At 39.0% G+C, this 16852-nt stretch overlaps 1 protein-coding gene and 1 long non-coding RNA gene across 7 annotated transcripts in view; one reads left to right on the forward strand and one right to left on the reverse strand.

Moving 5' to 3' along the window:
- Positions 1 to 16852, forward strand: part of UBE2E2 (ubiquitin conjugating enzyme E2 E2) — a 471670-nt gene that overhangs the window by 54601 nt on the left and 400217 nt on the right. The window contains exon 1 of one of the 4 annotated variants that reach the window (XM_072792954.1): positions 13105 to 13122. The exons of the other annotated variants lie outside the window; for them this stretch is intronic. The gene's annotated coding sequence lies outside the window, so the exon portion shown is untranslated. Of the gene's footprint in view, positions 1 to 13104; positions 13123 to 16852 lie in introns of those variants that run through there. 4 annotated transcript variants of the gene reach the window in all.
- LOC140614114 (uncharacterized) overlaps positions 1 to 16852 on the reverse strand; it is a 79123-nt gene that overhangs the window by 31438 nt on the left and 30833 nt on the right. Inside the window, exon 3 of one of the 3 annotated variants that reach the window (XR_012015010.1) lies at positions 13215 to 13572. The exons of the other annotated variants lie outside the window; for them this stretch is intronic. This is a non-coding gene — a long non-coding RNA (uncharacterized lncRNA). Of the gene's footprint in view, positions 1 to 13214; positions 13573 to 16852 lie in introns of those variants that run through there. 3 annotated transcript variants of the gene reach the window in all.

Below are 16852 nucleotides of genomic sequence, written 5' to 3' on the forward strand. Positions count from 1 at the left end.
TGCTCTTGTTCATTAACTACTCTTAGGGAAGTAAGATAGGCTCTTTGGAAGACTACTCCCCTATATGATATGTAAAAAGCAAAATCAGTAACATCATGATTGTTTTGAGACTTAATACTTTGTGAAGTATGTGGCACCCAGAAGGTATTCTAGGTGTTACTTTCCCTTTCCCAAAGCCATTTAAATTTCTTATTTATTCTAGCATATATTTTAGATTGAAGCCTACCAGAACAGATTACAGAGTGCCTAACATCATTATTCAGTTTGATTAGGGAATAGGCTGTCCAACTATGGAAATTAGGGTACAAACAGGATGATAAGATGTCCATAGGTTTTAGAAACAAAAAGTTGGAGGTTTTTTTTTAAGATTTTATTTATGCATTCATGAGAGACACAGAGAGAAACAGAGACATAGGCAGAGGGAGAAGCATGCTTCCTGTAGAGAGTCTGATGAGGGACTAGATCCCAAGACCCTGGTATCAGGACCTGAGTTGAAGGCAGATGCTCAATGGTTGAGCCACCCAGGCGCCCCTAGAGACTGTTAACTGAAAAAAGCAATTAACAGGGGCACCTGGGTGGCTCAGTCAGCTAAGCATATGCCATTGGCTCTGGTCATGATCTAAGGTCCTGGGATCAAGCCCCACCCCCACCCCAGCCCCTCTCTCAGCAAGGAGTCTGCTTCTCTCCCTCCCTCTGTCTCTCCCTCCCAGCTCATGCTCACTCCCTTCTTTCTCTCAAATAAATAAATAAAATCTTTGTAAATAAATAAATAAATAGTGTTAGATAACTGGATAACCATTTGGAAAAGAAAGATAAAATTAGATTAATTCCTCAAACTAAACACAAGTATACACTCCAAATATATCTAAGAACTTTTTTTTTTTAATTTATTTATGATAGTCACACAGAGAGAGAGGGAGAGGCAGAGACACAGGCAGAGGGAAAAGCAGGCTCCATGCATCGGGAGCCCGATGTGGGATTCGATTCTGGGTCTCCAGGATCACACCCTGGGCCAAAGGCAGGTGCTAAACCGCTGCGCCACCCAGGGATCCCCTATATCTAAGAACTTAATATAAGAAATAAAATTACACAAATACTAAAGTGAAACAAGTGAATTCCTCTTTAACTTGGGCAGAGGGAGAGGCTCCTATGACTAAAAACAGTAAGTAAATACAGTAAGAGAAGCCTGATAAATTGGACTATATAAAAATAAAGAATGTTTGCATGAATGGCCAGTAAAAAGACAACCATTAATAAAGCCAAAAGACAAATGATAAACTGGGAGAAGACAATTGCCACATATTACATTGATAAGAAGCTAATAAACCTACTATATAAAGAAGGCTTTAAAACTGAGAGGAAAAAGACCATAAATCCTAAAGAAAAATAAAGACACAGACAAAAATGTTTAGGATATCAAAGTGGCCTTTATATAAATAAAAGATATGCAATACTACTCAAAACAAGAAAAATGCAAATTAAAACCATAGTGAGATACTATTTCTCATCTATTAGATTGGCAAACATTAAAAAGCTTGATAACAGACTCCATTGGCTGGTGAGGCTGTGAGGAAGCAAGCATGTTCCTACACAGCTGGTAGAAATGCAAGATGAAAGAGAATTCCCATTTGGAAGTGACTGGCAATATTTCACAAAATTATATATGCACTTCTGGAAATGTATCCTGAAGATTTTACCTCCAATAATATGAAAATATACATGCACAAGTTTAATCATTGCAACATTATTTGTAATTGCAAAATACAAAATATCAGAAACTACATAAATGCCCAAGAATAGAAGATTGGTTTATTATCACAAATGAGTACTATGAAGCTGTAAAAAGAAAGAAAATGATATCTACAAACTGATACAAATTTAGTTCTGGAAGATGGTTAAGTAAAGAAAAAAATTTTCAGTAAGATGAAATAAAGTAGATAGATAGAAAAAGAAAAAAGAAGAGGAAATAAGATAGCATATTGATCTGTTATCTTCACCAAAGAAACACAGGAAGAGTTAAGAGCACAAACAAGGGGAGGAAGGGATGTAGGAGAGTGATGCTTCTTGCTCTATCTTTTCATATAGTTTTGAATTTAGGAAGCATGTAACTGTTTTAGACATTCAAAAAATAAATAAAATTCAATCAACAAAGATGGGAAGGGAAAAATTTTTAAATCTAAAACTGAAAGCAAATCAAAATAATGAATCCAATTATATTTCAAGTGAATACCATATTCATAGTAAATAGGGAAAGAAAAAAATTTAATCTCAGAAACATATGAGCAGAATGTTCGACTTCAATCTATATATTATGCAGTCTGTGGAGCAGAAGCAGGAGTAAAACTGCACACACAACCTAAGTTCTTTTTTTTTTTTTTTTTTTTTTGTAGCTTTTGTCTTTATACTGGTATGGGCTATGTACTTCTGAAACAATCTTGGATAAATTATAGTAATGAAATAATAAATGTATCAATATTGTTGGGAGCCAGGTTCTCACTATGAAAGGAGAAACAGAGAATGGAGGAAGGTGAGAAAACACATTTAATGATAGATTGGACTTGAAGGAATGGGTGAACCCATGATTTTTAAAATATGTATGTGCTGGGGCATGTGGGTGGCCAGTTGGTTAAGTGTCTGATTCTTGGTTTGTGATCTCAGGGTCATGAGGTCAAGCCTTGCGTCAGGTTCTGCACTCAGCACAGAGTGTGCTTGAGATTCTCTCTCTCTCTCTCTCCCTCTTCCTTTCCCTCTGCCTCTACTCACTGCCCTCTCCCCACTTGTGCACTCTCTCTCTCTCTCTAAAATAAAATAAATAAAATCTTCTTTAAAAATAAAATCAAATATGTCTATGCATATATAGATGCATGCTTGTACACATATGTATACACATGTGTGTGCATATATACACATGTGTTTGTACATGTATACACACATGCAGGTATTTATTAGCATTGTCTACTGAAAAGTCATGAAAACAAAGATACCTCAGCAGCAATGAATACAACTAACACCCAGATTTTCCATTTTAAATACCATTCCCCACTACCAGGAAATAAGATTTCTCAGGGTGGGGGAAAAGGCCAATTCTAGGACTGGAAGTATAAACAGAAGATGGGCTTGGAACATAAAATAGGAAATTCTTACAAAAATAAGCCAAGTCATACAGACATGGGAGTCAGTTTGAAGGGGTTCCATTGGCCAAATCAGGGACAATTTAAGCACAAAATGCTTAGTGGCAGTAATGAATTATAAACCATTGAGAGAAAAAAGGAATCCATTAAGTCCTCACCACTAATAAGTACTTAAAGAGGGAGAAAGGAGGGATCTTATTTACAGTAGAATGTCAAGTGCCGGGATCCCTGGGTGGCGCAGCGGTTTGGCGCCTGCCTTTGGCCCAGGGCGCGATCCTGGAGACCCGGGATCGAATCCCACGTCGGGCTCCCGGTGCATGGAGCCTGCTTCTCCCTCTGCCTGTGTCTCTGCCTCTCTCTCTCTCTGTGACTATCATAAATAAATAAAAATTAAAAAAAAAAAAAAAAGAATGTCAAGTGCCAACTGGTAAATGCGGAATACAGGAGTTTTGCCTATCTTACAACCACCACAGAGAAAATTAATTCAGGCAAGAATTGTCAATGGATGCTAAATCTAGGAGAAAGTTTGATGAATGGTGGAATATGAGCATGGTCTTAATGTTTCCCACAGATTGCTGATTAGTTGTAAGAGAAAAAAAACAGTAGCCATGCAGTGGAGACATAGAGCAACACTCGACTGGGTGTTCAAAATTAACATCACCAATGTGGAGCTGACTAGTATTGTCTGCCTCCAGCTGATAATACCCTAAGAAGATATCCAGTATCACTTACATAATATTCCAGCCAAGAATCCATAACCTGACTCTAAGCCCTAGGAAACATCAAGCAAGTCAAAATGAGCAACTTTTATCATAAAAGACAAAGAACGGCTATAAAAATGTTCAAGATTAAAGGAGACTTAAGAGATATAACCCACAAGATGTCCTATCCTATCCTCGACAGGATTCTGTACTCAGAGCCAGATACTACTGTATAGAAGCCAGTGAGGCAGGGACATTACTAAGTCTATACACAATATAAGAATACAGATTAAATAAAAGTGTATCAAGGGGCACCTGGGTGGCTCAGTCAGTCCTGGGATCAAGCCCCACATTGAGCTCTCTGCTCAGCAGGGAGCCAGCTTCTCCCTCTCCCTCTGCCTGCCACTTCGCCTGCTTGTGCTCTCTCTCTGTCAAACAAAAAAATAAAATATTTTTTTAAAGTGTATTAACACATGTACTGAAATTTTAACTGTACTGTGGTTAGGTATTTTTTCTTATTCTTAGAAAATAAACATCGTGTACTTAGGGATAAAGGGGCCATGGTTCAGAAAAAATGTATGTACTTATATTGATATACATACATATACATATACACAGAGAGAAAGAGAGTATGCAAAAACAACAACACAAACTGGATAAAATGTTAACAATAGATGAGCCTGGATAGCAGACATACAGATCTTCCCTGTACCAGTCTTATTCTTTTTTCTAAAGATTTTATTTATTTATTTATTTATTTATTTATTTATTTATTTATTTATTTATGAGAGACACAGAGAGAGAGGCAGAGACATAGGCAGAGGGAGAAGCGGGCTCCCAGCAGGGAGCCTGATACAGGACTCCATCCCAGGATCCCCGGATCATGACCCGAGTCAAAGGCAGATGCTCAACCACTGAGCCACCCAGGTGCCCTGGACCATTCTTTTTCTTAAAGCTTTTAAGTACCCTTTAAATTATTTCCAGATTTAAAAATGTATTTTTTTAGAAGTGTGCTATCAACTTGATTTAAGAAAGTCAGGAAAAAATGGTTTAGGTTAGCACAAAGTAGTATAGGTTAATATAAAAAAACTCAATATTTATTTTAATCCAGATTTGTTTTAATCCAGATCTGAAAAATGTTACAAAAGAATTTTGAGTAAACAACTTCATTATTTATATTTAATATTTATAAGGCCATTTACTGCAATAGTTTTAATGCAATAGCTCAAAAACTACACTACAAACAATACATTTAATGAATAGCAATGAGTTAGCAATCTGCCATTGATTAGCTGGGTATCCTCCTAAGAGCCTTACAAGGGAGACCTACTTAGTGATTAGAAAGATTGGGGGATGTCTTTCTCAGCAGCCTTCATAGTTTTAAAATAAATGGTTGTGTTACTATTAAAATTATATCACATTTTTTTCTTGTTTCAAAATTATGCCTCAAGACTAAACAGTAGTATTTTGTTAATTTCACATTTTTAGTGTTTACCCTTACTTAGGTATCAATATTGTGATTCTGAGGCAAAAGAGTACCAAGTTAAATATTTCGTGACCTGTAAAAATTTAGTGTCCTTTAGCTCACATGGAGATAAAGAGGCTGATATCAAAATATTTTTATTTTAGTATTTGCTTCCTAAGGACTAATGTAAGCAGAATATAATCTATTGCTTTTTCAATCTTCAAACAGCTTATATTTGCAGGCCAGCTATCCCTTTTCTCAATGAGATAAGGCTATTAGACCAGATGGATCCCAGGGGCTGGTTTGTATAGCATGACCTCCTGCCTTGTTTTTCTGCACTTGTTTTGTTTTAAAGGAGACAATTGTGTTATAGATATGAGGTGTTACCACTTTAAAAGCTTCCTGCTAATATACCATAGCAAGAAAGTATAATTTATTTATTCATGATTTATCTCCTACTTATACTGAGATGAGTTCATCGTTTGCTTGTTTACTTAATAGGGTAAATCTAAGCCATTAGTAAACATTAGTAAATAAAATAACTTTTTTTAAGTTTTTTAATTCCACTCTGCATTTCACATGTAGTGGTTTCCTATAAATACTCCTCTGGTTAAGGCACAACTTTAAGAAGTGAACACTGAAGTTCTTGTAATTGCCAGTATAAACAAAAAATTCACAAATATAAATTTTCTGTGGCTGGGAGGGAGGAGAAGGGAGGGGTCTAGTAGATGCTATTTATTTGGCTCTATTAGCCTGTTTCCCTATTTCAACCGGGAAGGGAGACAAAGGTAAATTCAAAGTACAGAGGGAAGAAAGTAAATCCATGGAGGGAGAAAGAGAATAAAGAGAAAAGAGAGAAGAGGAACCAACAGAGGAAGGAGAAGTAGGAAGTCAGTGAAAAAGCAAATAAAACATATATTAAGGTAAGAAAGTGAAAATGAGAATAAGGCACAAAGGAAAAGCAGGAGATGAAAATCCTTCTCACCTGGAGCGTCATAGAAAAGACTGAATTGGAGCCACCCAATTCACATTTTGGTCAAAGAGAATGCTAAGTCTTCATCAGAGAGAGCAACACTTTCTATTTCACATTGCTTCTGTTTAAATATAAATTCATTTTATGTAAGGTAAAAGCTGGCTTGCACAAGAGTATTCCTTAATATTTATACAAAATGTAAGCAGTTGTTTTAGAGGTGGATGCTAGCTCTAACTGATCACTGGGCTGAGCAGAGGCTATGCAACATGCCTGGAATTGGTAGGAATTGCCAACTATTAATAAAGCAGTTTTCTTCCAGTTGTCACTGTGTGCCATTCTTTGAAACATTCCCTGAGGAATATTTTTAAACCAGCTTAGATAGAACTTGTCATGGTATCATATAACTGCTATTGAACTGTTCTAAGCTTTGAATCAGCCATGTATCCTTTGTGCGAAAAAGAAAAACAATCTGTCATAAAAGTACATAAAAGTTGACAAGACTTTCTCTAATAGCTATATCCTGGAAATACATATTTATGAAGGTTTTTTCTTTAACACTAGCCTGGTAAACACATACCACAGACTCAAATTATTTAAAATTGAACCACTGACCTTAGCAATCACTACAACTGACTTTGGAGATAAACCTGCAGTTTTCTGATCATCAAGAGGCCTGTAATGTTTTACATTAAAGAAAGAACCCATGTTTACATTTCTTTTCAGTATTTTAATTTACAATTAAGTGTAGACATCATTCAAAATAACTGTCTGAACTTGTCTTAATGTTTATATGATTTCCTTTCAGTGTTTTAATTTATGATTAGATACAGACATTAGTCAAAATAACTGTCTCAACTTGTCTTAATGTTTATAAAATTTTTCAAACTATATTAATTATTCTCTAATATCCTGTCATTTTATAATGAAATCAGTGGGGTTTTTCTTTAAGGCAATAATGGAGCAAAAAAGTCAAGTAATGAGATCATTTTCCCTCTCGTCTAAAAATTATTTTTCTCTTTCAAATCTTACAATTAATCCATATAATTTTTTAAATGAAAATTTGTTCTGGTTTTAAAGACACTGAAGAGTTGAATGACAATACTGCCACAGAGTGACTTATGAATGTTCTCAGGATGCATAAACATTTTTAAAGATATTTTATTTATTTATTTATTTACAAGAGACACAAAGAAAGAGGCAGAGACATAGGCAGAGGGAGAAGCAGGCTCTGTGGGGAGCCTGACGTGGGACTCGATCCTAGGACCCCAAAATCATGACCTGAGCCAAAGGCAGATGCTCCACCACTGAGCCACCCAGGCATCCCAGGATTCATAAAATTTTAAATGAGACAAAATGATGATTCTATCTAGGTTTACAAAGGGCCCTAGAATAAATGGTACTCTTGCTTTTAATTTATGATAGAGTTTGTTTCAGCATTCCACTACAAGCACACACAGGCTTCTAGTAAAACCCCCCTACTATGTTTTACCCTTAGCAAGAGGCAATACAATTCCAAAAATGGTTTTCATTTCAATCATACATGTTGCCATTGCCCTTGTATTATTTCTTTGCATAGCATTCATAACTACATACCCCAGTATTCGTTCTTGGATCTCCAAGTAATATTAACTTCCCCCTATTTTAAAAAAGATTTTTATAAAAAAATTTATTTATTTATTTATTTATTTATTTATTTATTTATTTGAGTGTTTGATAAGACAGCAATGAAGACAGCATGAGTGGGGAGGAGAGGGAGAAGCAGGCTTTCAAGCAGGGAGCCCAATGCCAGGCTCAATCCCAGGACCCTGGGATCATGACCTGAGCCAAAGGCAGATGCTTAGCTGACTAAGCACCCAGGCACCCCTCTTATCTGCCTTTTATACAGGAGTCATCTGAGGCAAAATGAAACAAAGGTAAGTATCACCACATAAGATTCACTGTAATTCATGAGCTTCTAATTCCTGTACTTAAGACACCAAGATACTATTTCTTCCCTTCTCTGCTTGTGACATTTATCTCAAATGAGAGCTAAATACCAAGATTAGCTTTAAAATTAAGACCAGAGTCAAATGCACTAAAACATAAAGTCCTAGAAAAGAAACTACAGACTTTCGGAGCTGATGAAGATTTTAAAGATAATGTACCCATAATTTTAAAACAAAATGAAATCCAAGGATAGGAAAAGACCTTCCAAATCTTGCAAATCTTCAAGGGGGCATTAAGCTGATGTGGGAACACACAGAAAAGAAGTAAAGTACATTTGGTAAGTAGGTAAGAAAGGGAAAGAGAATAAACAAACTCTTGGCAACATAAGTAACAATATTCCCAAGGGGCCATATGGTTTGGGGAACTCTGCCCAGGAAATACCCTCTCACGTGGCTTTGGGCTGTGAAGCTCATCTGCTGAGGTTATCTGTGAAGCTAATCTCCTTCACCACAAGCAAAAGCCAACAGGCTTTTTACCATCATTTTGTACCTACAGATCTCCTAAAAATACTCCATAAGCAGAACCTGCACTGGACAACTACAGTCCTAAATGTTTTTATTAACAGAAGATACCAGTCCTTAAGTAAATGCATGAAGAACATGTTTTAAATAATGGAGTATATTCTCTGGTATTTTTTCATGAGTCAGGAAGCAGACTGGAGAGGAAGGATGTGTCAGGAACAGCACAACCTATGACTAAGGATAAGAAGGGAAAACCTTCTTGCCCTCAAAGTGAAAATCCCCTCCTAGTTTAAGAAACACTCTCTTACTCTAATCTCTCAAATGAGTAATTAGGGTTAGATAATATTCTCTTGGGGCATCTACTTTCCAAAAAATAAGCTTTTAATGCAGCAGTAAGAAAGGAATAAGTATAATCTGACAACTAAGATGGAAAATCAACCATCTCCAAATGCCTAGTCTGTTCTGTTCTCATCAGTGTACAGAACCCGACCCACTATGGCAGGCAACAAAGATCTCAACTTTGTGGAGGTAAAAAGACTCAAACATGAGTTCTTTAGTCCCAGAACTTTATAGGCTGCTTTTCTGTACTATTGGCCTCACAAAGTTTCTATTTCGTTTTAACACGATGTTTCTCAGGAGCAGAGAAGTGGACAATATGATGCCTTGAAAACTTTATCAGCTTCCAGGGTGAAATCATAACTGTGCACTTTAAGTCAGGCTGAGTAGAGAGATATATGAATAGCTGCTGTTTTATTGCTCACCCATTTAAAATGCAAATGATAATACCAAAATTACCAAAGTCTACACTCCAGATGTTCTTATTATTCACTACAGCTTTTTTTTTTTTTTTTTTTTGGCTACACTTAGCCTCTCCTACATATCTCTGAATATATTCTATCACATAACCCTCCTTACAAAAACTCCTACTCATTTCTTAAATAATTTTGTTTTATATATTTAAAGAGTTGGAATCAAAAAATAAACTCTCATTTTCCCAAGTAATGAGAAAACAGATCTTCATTTCCATTTCCCAAAAGTCAACTGTATAGAAACAAACTAACAATAACATAAAGTGGCAGACTACCTATTTATGAAGCTCCATTGATGGCTCCATGGAAACAAAAGTGACCTAGTTTCCTCCAGCGCAGGAGAGAAGAGGTCTATGGTAAGACCCTGGAGAGAGGGGCGCCTGGGTGGCTCAGTGGTTGAGCGTCTGCCTTTGGTCAGGGAGTGATCCCGCGCTCCTTTCAGGGAGTCTGCTTTTCCCCCTCTCTCTCTCCTTCCCTCCCTCTCTCTCTCTCTCTCTGTGTGTGTGTGTGTGTGTGTGTGTATCTCATGAATAAATTTTTTAAAAAGACCCTGAAGAGAGGAATGAAAGTTGCTTCACTGGTACCCAGTCCCCTTGTAACGAGATTGCTTAATTCAGTTGAACCTGGGGAAAATGCATGCGTGCAAGGGCATAGACACACACACACCCCTGCTCAAGAAAGCCCACTCTCATTCTGCATGAAGGAAAAGCTCTGTTGCAACCACAAATCATAGAATGTGATTCCAAGCAGAGCAGGAGAGAACAAGTCCCTTCTTTCCCCTCCAGCCTCATAGTCTCCCTCTGGTGCCCCTGACTGGCACCACCTGTGTACTCCTGAGTCAGCTATTTAATTTCCTTAATCCTCAATTTCCTTGTCAGCTAAGTGGGACTTCACATTAGTCCTACTTTATGGAGTTTTAGGGAGAAGTCAGTGAAATGATACGTGCAACATAGCAGAGGCGGTAAGCATTTCCCTAGTATTAAAATAAGGAACCTAGGAAAAGAGAGGGAAGTTGGAGTTCTTTATCTTACAGGGAGTTCTTGGTTTTGAATCCTTTTTTCTTTTGAAGGGACAGGATATCTTGCCCCTTGAGTTTGAGTGTCTCCCAGAACAGCTTTATTTAATGTAGAGAAAATTGGAGGTGTAAGTTTGGACTCAGCTGAGAGATCAGAGCTAAAGGAGCAATAGAAAGGTATAGTAAAGCCATTTAATTTGGTAAATATAAGTGTTCCCAACAGCAGTGATGCAGGGCCATGCAAAGACAGGTGTACTCACATAGAAGCTTGTAAATGGACACTAAAGCTGTGGTTCTGAAATTCCAGACTTTACCAGAATCACCTGGAAGGCTTGTTCAAACACAGATTGCTGGGTCCCACCCCAGAACTTTGTTTCAGTAGGCTGGGATGATGGGGCTTGAGAATTTGCTTTTCTACCAAGCTCCCAAGTAATGCTGATGCTACTACTATTCAGTGACCCCACTTTGGGTACAGCTGGTCCAAGAAAGTAAGAACAGGGCTGCAATCACCAGTAAGCATCCATACTAGATTTTTAAAAGAAAAAAATGGTGGGTAGGAACTTAATTCTTGAGTACCTATCATGTGCCAGGAGTTTCACAGGCATAATTTAATTTCGTGGGTCTCAACTATCCTAAAAATAGATGTTATCATTCAATTTTTCAGGTAAGTAAATTGTAACTGAGAGAGATAAGGAGCTTGCCCAAGCAGCACTAGTATCCTGATCTAGATCTGTCCTACTCCAAAACCTATATATTTTTCTCAATGTGTCATGCTCTCAACTCTCACTGCAAGTCAGATCAGGCAGGTAATGGGAGGCTAAACATGAAGGACCTACAGTTCACAATGAGGTTCTAAGTATCATCTCAATGGTAAAAATTCCCGAGTTTATCTTTCTGTGCCAGACCTACCTCCTGAAACCCAGTACTCAGCTGCCTACCCAGCATCTCTAATTTCCTCCTCAGTTGTCCTACATTGAACTGTTACTATCCCCACAAAACTGAAGGGGTTCAGTTTCCCCTTCCCAGCTGATGATAATTCTATCCTTGCAAAGGCTCAAGGCGAATACCTTCCTCTGTTCTTCTCACAAGCTCCCCCATCAGATCTGTCAGCAAGTACTCATGGCTTGGTCTTTAGAACAAACCCAGCCACTCTCAACACCTCTCCTGCCCTGACCATCATCCCTGGCATTGATTACATACTCAGTGCTCCACTCTTGCTCCTCTGAAGCTCATTTTCAACTCTGTAGCCAGAGTAATTGCTTTAAAATCAGTCAGATCATGTCCCTTTCTATTGAAACCCTCCAATAAGTCCTCATCTTATTCAGAGTAAAAGCCCAAGTCCCCCATGATACTGATCCCATTACCTTCCCCTTCCACTGCTCACCTTGCCTTACCTCCTACCACTCTCACTTCTTCTGTCTCCACCCTAGCAACAGAGACCTTGGCCATTCCATGAACACTGCCAGGCACACTGTTGCAGAGGGACTTGGTATGGGCTTTTCTCTTTCCTTGGAAGCTTCTCCCCCAAATCTAACAGCTAACTCCCTCCCTCCAGGTCTCTACTCACATTTTACCTTCTCAGTATGATCTATGGAATGCTGCAACCATTCTCACTCCCAGGAAACCTGAACCCCTTACTCTCTTTTTTTCTGCTTTTTCATCTTTTTTCCTCAGGACCCTTTTATGACTATATAATTTACCTGCTTGTAATATTTATTATTCATTGTCTACACACACATGCACACACTATAATATGCAAGCTCTGTGAGAACAGTTTTGTTCACTGATATATCTGAAATGCCCAAAACTGTGCTTATCATATAGTAGGTGCCAATAAATATTTGTGGAATAAATACAGAACTGAGTCCAATGCAAATAAGAAAGAGAGAGGAAAAAAAAAAGAGAGAGAGAGAAGGTAAAGTTAGAACAATGATGTCAGAACTATTTCTGAATTGGAGCTATTGGCATTGGTATGGGCCCTGTGGCAAGGCTGTCCCAGGCACCACATTGGGAGACTGGCAGGAGGGCTGTGGGAAAGAGGGATAGGAAGCAAGGACAAACAGAAAACTCAAGATTCAAAGTAGAAGAGCTTTTCTTATCACTGTCCTTAGAAAAAAAAAATAGAGGGGCCCCTGGGTGGCTCAGTGGTTGAACATCTGCCTTTGGTTCAAGTCATGATCCTGGGTCCTGGGATCAAGTCCCACATCAGGCACCCTGCAGGAAGCCTGCTTCTCCCTCTGCCTATGTCTCGGCCTCTCTCTCTCTCTCTGTCTCTCATGAATAAATAAATAAAATCTTTAAAAAGAAGAAGAAGAAAAAGAAGAAGAAGAAATGGAGGGTGAGGGAAAAGTGGAAAATTATTTTCTCTTTTGAAAGTATTCAAAATGTCATAGTAACCTTAAAAATACATATCATGTCTCAAGTCAATATTTCTTTACCTTACATATCTACCTAAGAAAAAGAGTAGGTGGGATGAGCTTCTGTCCTAATAACTCCTGTCATTTTCCATAGTGTGAGCCTCTGTCATGTTCCTGTGTGAACCAGAGGGCATATACAAGAAGTATCTCCTAGACAGCAGTAGGTAAGACTCCATCCACTCCTAGCAGAATTCCAGGGTCTTAGAATGTGAGAAATTTGGGGATAGACAATAACAGAAAATCCATTAAAACTGACTTAATTAAACAAAAGAAATTTATTGACTTTTGGAATATAACAAATCCAGGGTTAAGTTAGTTACAGGTCTGGCTTGATCTAGGCATACATACAATGTTATCAGGAATCTGATTTTCTCCATCATTATGCTCTGCTTTCCTCTGACTTGGCATAATTTCCAGGTAGGCTTTTCCCAAACACGGCTTCCAGCATTTCTAGGCTTACATTTTCTCATAGCAACCTCTTTGGGGCACCTGGGTGGCTTAGTCGGTTAAGCATCCAACTCTTGATTTTGGCTCAGGTGATGAACTCAGGATTATGAGATCAAGCCCCATGTCAGGCTCCATGCTTAGTCCAAAATGCTTAAGATTTCCTCTCTCTAATGAAGAAAGAAAGGAAAAAAGAAAGAAAAGAAAGAAAGCCAGCTTTTTTTGACAATCATTCCAAGATAAGAGCCAAGCCTGTATCTTCAAGGCCTGACTTTTGTCCTCTCCCCTAGACACATCACTGTGGCCAGGAGTTGCTATCCTTTTATTGCCTAGTCTCGGGTCTTAGACATGTCCATTTCTGAAAACAAGAGGACAGATCTCACATGGATTAACTACAGAGAAGGATAATTCCCCAAAAGAAAAGGTGGGGCTCTTTTATCAGAAAAAGGGGAGATGGATACTGAGCAGGCTGCAAAAGCATATTGGTGTTTCTTCAGAGTTTTACAGGAAAGATCTTACTGCTTATATAACAATGATCTTAGGCATATGCAAGAACTGAAGGCCAAAACCATTTCTCTTAATTTAGAAAGTCCATACTTTTGCAAGACTAAGTTATTTTCAGTGTCTGCCATGGTTTAAGACAAGTTTATTTGTTTTTTTGAAATAATCCTAGACATTGCTAAGTCCTGTGTCACCTTCTCCCTTAGCAGATGTCTGCTATTTCCCAGATTCAGTGCTAGACACTAGGTAAATACAGACAGAGGCAAAATGTGCCATAGGGCCCACCATGTTCCTGCCTTTCTCTACCTCCCCAACCCTGCTATTTAGGAGCCTCATCAAATGGCAGCTTCTTGAATACTGTTTCTAGGTCTTCCAGCCATCCTGGTCCCAGATTCTCATGGCTGCCTATCATCCTGCCTATTCCTAGTCTACCTTCCCATTGGCAACTGCAGTCATGAAAAGTCTGAAAATGCTTTGTAAGAATTGGGACTATCAGACAACCTTGGAAACCTAGAAGCATTTCAGAAATACCTCTCTATGATTACTCACACCCACCACACGTCTGGAATCCAATGAGAAAACCCACAGGCACCAGTTCCGTTGTTTGTTTTGTTTCCTAAAACCAGGCAAACTGTCACAATCCTCTTAGGCAAGAAATCTTTGTGCTACAAGTCAAAGGAATGATCATCTCTACTCTGGCCATGTATTTTCTTAAGTGGGAAAAAAAGACATGCAGACAGGTGGTGGGAGCACAGATGGCTTCCCCACTGCTGTTGAGAAAGCCCACTTGGTGGTGACTCAGAATTGCAGCAGAAACAATAAAGGGGAAAGAAGGAGTCAAATCATCTTTTCCAACCTCATCTCCTGCCCTCTGTTATCTTAAAGCCTTATTTTATTCTTCCATTTCTTCACTTATTCCTTCAGCAAATATTTTAGTGCCTATCATGTGCCAGCACAAGGAAAGTCAAATCAAAAAGACCCTGTTCTTCCTCCCAGATGCTCAGTCTAATGGACACATACATACTGGAACATACACTGTAAGTGCAGTAATAGAACCAACAGTGACAAAAAGAGCCTAAAGAGGGATGAGGAGGGGCTCCTAACCCAGCTCAGGGCCAATGGGAGTGTAGGTGGAGGTGAGGTCTCAGGGGAAGGCCCCTGGAGGAGACTAAAATGAGCTGAGTCTTAACGAATGAGTTAGCTGTGGGGAGGACAGCATGATGGCTAGAAAACATTTCCAATGGAAGGATAGTAAAAATCAAGGCAGCCAGGATGTACCTTGGCATGTGTTTATGGTGACCAGGAATCAGATCATGGAGAAGCTTTTAGGCCAAGTTAAACTTGGGACTGATCCTGTAGGCAATGCCCAAGGAGAAACATCAACGTTCATTATGCAGAATAGTGATGGGATTCAATTTTCATTTTTGATAATCATTCCAGCAGTTACATGGAGGGTAGGTTTCAAGAGGACAAGATAAGTTAGAAAGAAAAATAGATGAAAGATCGAACTCAAAAAATGGCAGTAAGAAAAGAGAGGGAAAAAATCCATTTGAGAAATATTTAAGAGGTAAAATCAGAATAACTTGGGGACTGATTGAATGAAGGCAAGGGTGAACATGGAGATTGGGATCTATTTACCAGCTAGTGACAACAGAGAGCAGGAGGGTAGGTAGAGCCTTCAGCCATCAAAGGCAAGAGGAGAGCAGACCTGAATGCTCTCTTTTGGGTGGCGAGAATGTAGGTGGTTCCCATGGGCACATAGATGCATGTCCAAACTGTCTTGATGGGGCCTTCCCAAGAAAACAACCCATGAGGACAAGGGTGAGGAGTTAGAGTCTGTAGGGTAGACTGCCGAAGGTAAGAGCTGAAGGGGCTGGACCCAGGAGTCGGTAGTAGAATGTATCACCCACATCACTTCCCACGGGAGGACATTCCAAACAACACACAAATGTCCCATGGAAGAGCCAGACAGTGTTAATCAAGATAGAACAATAGTGGCACCAGTGACAAAAGGCTCTTGCTTCTCTTCATCTACCTGAGAAAGGTTGAGACACCTCTGACACTGTAAGTCCCCTGGGTGTGAGAGTGCTGTTTCAGTGTTAGGCTGAGTTGAATCCTCTAACACCTGAAGATGGCTTATATTTACCTACATGAGGCTTTTTACATAGCTGCAAGTGACTAAAATAATATTAATCCAATAACTTGTTCAACAATGGGGTGGGGTGGGGGATATCATTGCTATGTTTTGAATGTGGCCACCTCAAAATTCATATGTTAAAATTTTAATATCCAATGTGAATTATTAGGAGGTGGGGTCTATGTGAGGTGATTAGATCATGAGGCTGGAGCTCTCATGAACGGAGTTAATGCTCTTATTAAAGAAACCGCAGAGAGCTCCCCTAGACCCTTTCACCTGATGGGAAGGTGCCAGCTATGAACCAGGAAGAGGGCCCTTAGGAGCCAATGCAAACATGCAGGCACCATGATCTCAGATTTCCCAGCCTCCAGAACTGTGAAAAAGAAATTTCTGGTTTTTTATAAGCCACTCATTATGGTATTTTGTTATAATAGCCTGAATGGACTAAGACAATCATGATTAAGAATGATGTTTAGAGAAAAATAAAGCCAACTCCTTATTGTCCTGTTCCTCCTTTGTTCTACCAAGTTCATCCTGTGCTTAAAAACACATACACTGAGGGATCCCTGGGTGGCGCAGCGGTTTGGCGCCTTCCTTTGGCCCAGGGCGCGATCCTGGAGACCCGGGATCGAATCCCATATCAGGCTCCCGGTGCATGGAGCCTGCTTCTCCCTCTGCCTGTGTCTCTGCCTCTCTCTCTCTCTGTGACTATCATAAGTAAATAAATAAAAATTAAAAAAAAAAAACACATACACTGATATCTTAGTGCTCCATATTCACAAAAGGTAAGGACCATCATTATGAAAATCAAT

Source organism: Canis lupus, chromosome 22, assembly GCF_048164855.1.
Source record: "Canis lupus baileyi chromosome 22, mCanLup2.hap1, whole genome shotgun sequence".
NCBI lineage: Eukaryota > Metazoa > Chordata > Mammalia > Carnivora > Canidae > Canis > Canis lupus.